Here is a 6,698-nt window from a genome sequence, read left to right on the forward strand (position 1 = left end):
TATTATCATAATATTACACATTACTTCACCAAAAGGTTCAAAGAAAGTAGTTTCTAACAAAATATTAATGTCTAGAATACTTTATTCATACTTGGTTTGTTTATTAATACTGAATTTATCTGTCGAGCCTTACAATTATCTTTTAGTTAAGGCTTTGGCTATACCTGAATTATTCTTGGTTTCCAACAAGATCAAAATGTCTAGAATATTTATACATCAATACCTATATCATTATATTTTTACGACATCATTTAATTAAACAACAAAATGTCTTGAAAATTTAGTAAATAATATCATAATCATACAAAACCAGAATACATAATGCCTAGATTTTTCTAATAATACTTGTCAACATGATACTATTGTGTTAAAGTTTGTACATTTTCCTTGAAGTTGGTGTTCTAATGACATGCTAGATTTAGAAGTTAAATCCTTCTTCTTTGTTGGTTTTTTTTCTTTCAATTTCTTCATTATTTTACTTTTATCTGCATCAATAAATTATTCTTAATGTAAATAATTATGTAATATTAAGAATATAGACTCATATTAAAAGTTACAACTGCACGTCAATGAAAACTAAAACAAACTAATATACTATGTTGCTAATTTAATTAAAACTAAAGTAAAATATCTTAATAACAAAGTAAATCGATTACTTATATCAAACATTATGATTAATTTAAGAGTAATTAGGATTATAGACCAAAACATAATATCAAAATACTTGTGTTGTTATAAACCTGGACATATATTGAAACTTAACATTGCATAACATCAATGATATCCAATTAGTCTTGTTCTAGATTTTGTTCTAGAATATCTGATACATAATGTAATTTTATTCTTCAATAATTATATATAAATGTTTGGTTTAAACTTTTATGGAATACTAACGCTAATTTCAAGGAATCAAAATAATAACTTTAAAATTTAATGAAATAATGAATAATTAGTTAGATTATCATAACAATTTTGTTGATTTTGAGTTTTCATAAGAACTCAATATCTTTAATTAGAACACTTTTTTTATGTTAGCCGTAGAGTTAAAATCTAGATGTAAACCTCTCGGGATTTCATATATTCTAGATGTAAATCTCTTTACGATTTCAAATATTCTACATAAATATTCTATAAATATTCATAAGCATTAAATTGAATATATAACAAGTAATATACTATGTTGTTAAATCAATCATATTTGAAAACAAGCAAACTTAAATTAATCACAAACATCAAACATTAGTGAAATTTACAACTTTACAACATACAACAGATTCCATTAACTACCAAATCAAAAAAGTAAAACCAATAATCAATGGATTTATAGGATTCAGGATCATTTAACAATGTTTAGAATGCTATATCAAACCATATTTTACTAATTTAGCACTAGATCATGTCATTAATTAACATATTAGCATCTCAAATTAAAATTACAGTTCATCAATAAATGAATTGAAGACTATTAAGAAATTTAAAAAAAGATAAAACATAATTTATCAATTACTGAAACCTAAAATACCAACAATAGTTTTAACTTCTTCATGTTTTGGATCTTTTAATTTATCAACATCAAACATTCTCCTAATAACGTATAAAGAGTTGTTTTTTGAATAATACATAAAGTTATGATAAAAGAAAATGTAAAATATTAGAATGTTCTACATATATACATTAACTTTACACAATACAGTCATTGGTGTATGAATTAGTTTTACTTATCAAAGTAAGCAGTAACATCTGGTTAATCAATAAAATAACATCTAAAATCAAATTAATGAAGTAACACCTAGCTTAACAAATAAAAATACCAAGAATATTAAGTTATCAAAGACTATTTTACTAATATTTTTACTAGATCTTATAACTAATCAAACAAAGTAACATTTGAATCAAATTAAAAATATGAAATATCAAACCAGAATACTCATAATATAAAGTTATCTAACAATATTTCACTAAATTTTTACTAGATAATCCAATTACTCAAACAAAATAACATCTAAAATCAATTTAAGAAGTAATTTATGTCTTATCAAATTAAATTCATATAGAGATAAATTCAAAGATTGTAACACATTAACTCAAAATCACACACAAAGATAAAATTGTGAAGAGATTATAGTATTATACATTACCTAGAATAACTCTAGATGCAAAATCTAAATCCAATTATCTAGAATAAGCCATTTGCTGGAATAACAAGCTTTAATTCTTTTATTTAGGAATGGTTGATGATCCGAAACTTGATATGGTTTCAGAATCAAAATCACAAGGTTGAAAATCCAAATGAGAAGGAATCATAAATTGTGTTAAATCAAAATGCCTAGAATAGTTATGTATTAAACCTTATTTCAATATATGTGTGCTGCATTATCTAATAAATCAACAAAATAACATAAGAACATAAATTTTACTAATCATAATACTTAGAATATTACATATTTTAAATAAGAATATGATATATATATATATATATATATATATAGTTTTAGAATATATGCCATTACTTCATTATTTTGACTAAAAACTATTCTATAATCAGAACACAGAGTTTTATATAATATTTTATAGATGGATACATTAACTCAAAATCATACAGAGAGACAAATTCGCCGATTATATCATAGTAACTCAAAATCACACACTAAGATAAAACCATGAAGAGATTAGAGTATTATATGTCACCTAGAATAACTTTAGATGCAATTTTTGAATCTAATTTTGTAGAATAAGCCAGTTTTTGGAATAACAAGCTTTATTTTCTTTTATTTAGGAATGGTTGATGATCTGAAACTTGATATGGTTTCAGAATCAGAATCACAATGTTGAAAATCAGAATGATAAGGAATTAGAAATTATGTTACATCAGTTTGCCTATAATATTAATGTATTAAATCTTATTTCCATGTATGTTCTGCATTATCTAATTAATCAAGAAAATAACATTATAACTCAAATTTTACTAATAATAATACTTAGAATATTACATATTTTAAATCAGAATATATGACATTGCTTCATTATTAATCAAGAACTATCACAATACTTCACAAAAAGGTTCAAATAAAAGTTGTTTCCAACAAAAGAAGAATGTCTAAAATCAGATATTACACATCATTTAACAAAAAGGTTCAAATTAAGTGGTTTCCAACAAAATCATAATGTCTAAAGCCATAATATGACACATAATTTTAGAATATTTCACATTAATTCATAGTAAAAGGTTTAAAGAAATTAGTTTATAACAAAATAACATCTAAAATCAAAATAGGATGCAATACCTGACTTATCAAATCAAAATATGTATAATATCAAGTTAGCTAGCACAAATTTATTTATTTTTCACCAGATCATCTAATTAATCAAACAAAATAACTTCTAAAATCAAATTATATTTAAAATACCTGCAAACTGAAATGTGCGATTTGGTTCAATCTTCTCCCCAAAATATGATTCAGTTGAACCATCGATAATCTATGATGAATGTGTGAATTCTGGTGTTCTTCACTGCTAAAACTTGAATAAAAGGCTAGGGTTTTTCAATCCTATGGTTTAGTCGATGTTAGGGGTTTTCTGAATACTGGTCCATTCATTTTCTTGATGATGAGTGCGATTATTAGGGGATTTGGTGGAAAAACTATTGGATGAAGATTGATGAATGATTTTAATCGAGGGGAATTTGAAAGGGGAGAAGGATATGAATGAACTCAAAGAAATTAGGGAGAAGAACGATGTGAATGCTGAAGTGATCAGATCTAATCTATTGATGCTCGAGCGATTTCACAATCTAAATCAGAATGAAAGGTTGATAAAACCAGAGCTTTCAAATCCGAATCTAAAAGAAACAGAAGATATTGATGATTGAGATTGAATCAAATGAGTTTTAGTGTTTGTCTCGAGGGTTTTTAGGGTTTTATGAATCAAAATTAAGAAGATTTAGAAGAACACGGAGTGTTTTTACGATCTGAATGAAATAGAACGTAAAATTTCATTACTGCCCCTCCATGCCTTATTCTAATCCTAAAGTTCCATTTAATTACAAAAATACCACCGCCTACTTATGGTTCCTTGTGTTTTAATATGATTAAATTCCAGCCTTTGATTATTCAAGATGGATGGTCAAGATTTGGTCCCCTTGTCTCACAAAATAGTATGAATTATTAACCAGATGTCAAGATTTGGTCCCTTTATAACCAGATGTTCAAGAGTTTAGACATTCCAAAAACATATATATTTTAACATTAACGAGTATGAATTATTAAATTTAAACTAGAAAACTATTCAAAATTTCAATAAATATATGAAGTTTTTAAGACTTTTAAATTTGTCAATCTCTTATAATCTATCTATATTGTATTATAATTTTTTTCCTTTCATCAAATCCATTCCAAATTGACAAAATTGTGAAAATGATCCTTGTGCTTGTCAAAATTATGTGGTTTTGGTCCAAAAAAGTTTGGTGGTGCATCGGTGGTCCAATTTCGGATACTTTGTATGATTTTGGTCCTTATAGTTAGCATTTTTGTGTGGTTTTGGTCTATACCCCACCTAAAACGACTAATATGCCCTTAAAATTGTTTTTTTTCTATTTCTTTTAATTGAATTGTAATTCCTTTAATTAAAAAAAACAAAAAATATATATTACCCCACTTATCTCTCTCTCACACACACGCATACACACACAAAGAACTCAACTTTTCAGATCAAACATTCACCCAAAAAAAATCATCGGTGTTCTTCAATGTGTTCATCAACAAACTTTTCACATCACACGTAGCTCAAATCTCAAGTCGATGCACCCCTCCTTCTCTCACAATCACAGGTAGTCTCCTTCATATTCTAGCTTCAATCGACAACAACCATGACCCTCCCTTCCTTCTTTTCTGTTCCGATTCGATTCTCACCAAACCTTCTTCGATTCAGATCACAAGAACTTGGGGATAGTGAGTCTGGTAGTGTTGATCGGATTTCTATGGTATATCAAGAAGAGGTTAAGGCCTGTATTTGTTTTTTTTCTTTTTTATTAAACTCGATCACAACCTCTTCTTCTTTCTCTCTTCTGAATCTATCTCGTTTTTTTTTCTTTTTTATTAAACTCGATCACAACCCCTTCTTCTTTCTCTCTTCTGAATCTATCTCGTTTTCTGTCTTTTCTTTTCTTTTTATCTTTTTTGATGGCATATGTGTGTTGGCTTGCAGGTATGTTGGGTTATGGTAGTCCGGTGGTGTGTGATGTGGGTGGCGTTAGAGGTTATGTTCAGGCCGATGAACAGAGGAGCAGAATGTGAGGATGGCTGATTAGAAGGGGTGATGACAGGATGGCTGTAATGGAGTTCAAAGTTGGTGTATAGCGGTGATAGTACCGATTACGATCCAAAAGAAGATCACATCAAATCTGGAACTTGAAAGATTAATCGTTAATCAAGATGAAGAATGAATGAGACATACAAACAGGATAGAAAAAAGGGAAAATTGAGTAATTTGAACCTTGACTTCTAGTGTTCTTCAAAAATAGAGAACAACTTTGACCCCGACTTCATGGGCTTCTTCCTTGATTTCTGATTTGCAGGTAACGGGGGATGGCAATGGTAGTGACCGTCAAGGGAGCGAGGAAGATGATAAAGATTTGGGTGGATAAGGGCGTCGACCCATTTTTTCTGTGGGTTACACATATGGAGAGAGAGAGAGAGAGAGAGAGAGAGAGAGAGAGAGAGAGAGAGAGAGAGAGAGAGAGAGAGAGAGAGAGAGAGAGAGAGAGAGAGAGAGAGAGAGAGAGAGACCTTTTTCTTAATTTTAATTAATGAAAAACATTTGAATAAATATAAAAAATTAAAAAAAAACAAATATAAGGGTATAATAATCTTTTTATGTTGATAAGGACGAAAAACAATAGATAGATCCAATTTTGGACCAGTGGTGCACCAACATTTTGTTTTGGACCAAAGCACATAAATTTGTCAACCATATGAACCATTTTTGCAATTTTGTCTTCCAAATTCCTATAACTTTTTAATTTGTTCCTAATAATCATTACAAATTACAAATTGGTTAAGAATATTAAATAAATGTAAAAAATAAATTATAATCATAAATTAATTAAAGTTAAATATTAAAATACCATATTTTACTTTTATTTACAAAATCATGTCTTTAATTTTTAACATATTATATTTATCTTATCAGTTTGGATATGTTGTTATATGTAAACCATTATCATTTTAAAATCATAAATTTTAGATATTTTGTATAAAATATTTAAATTATTAATTTAAATATAACGTTAAATGGTCCGCTTAAATAGAAATTTCATTTAAACATAAAAAAATCTAAATATTATTTTATAAATAATTAAAAGTTATAAAACGTAGTTTTAAATGAAAAACCTAAAATGTAATCTAAAAATAATTAAAAAAATTCTTAAAAGTATATTTATAATCATTAAGAGTTTCCAAATAAGTAGTTTAAAAATAATTTACAACACTAGTTAAAAATAACATTATATAAAAAAAAAGTTATATTGTCACCTTTAAAAACAAAAATAATGTTTGTAGTTTAAATAATTTAAATGATAGAAATTAAAATGGTAAGTGCATATTATTTAAGAAAAAGTAATTAATCATAACAACAACTATAAATACCATTAAATCATATATTATGTTTACTTTTATTCATTAGTAACTTGCGAGTAGAGAGAT

At 26.9% G+C, this 6,698-nt stretch overlaps 1 long non-coding RNA gene across 1 annotated transcript; it reads right to left on the reverse strand.

The window, feature by feature from the left end:
- Positions 1-4,566: 4,566 nt before the first annotated feature.
- LOC111906797 (uncharacterized) lies at positions 4,567-5,916 on the reverse strand. Its single transcript, XR_002855341.3, has 2 exons — positions 5,491-5,916; positions 4,567-5,398 (listed from the first exon to the last, which is right to left on the reverse strand). It is a non-coding gene; the product is annotated as an uncharacterized LOC111906797 (long non-coding RNA).
- Between the last annotated feature and the right edge of the window lie 782 nt (positions 5,917-6,698).

This window comes from Lactuca sativa, chromosome 7 (assembly GCF_002870075.4).
Source record: "Lactuca sativa cultivar Salinas chromosome 7, Lsat_Salinas_v11, whole genome shotgun sequence".
Taxonomy (NCBI): domain Eukaryota; kingdom Viridiplantae; phylum Streptophyta; class Magnoliopsida; order Asterales; family Asteraceae; genus Lactuca; species Lactuca sativa.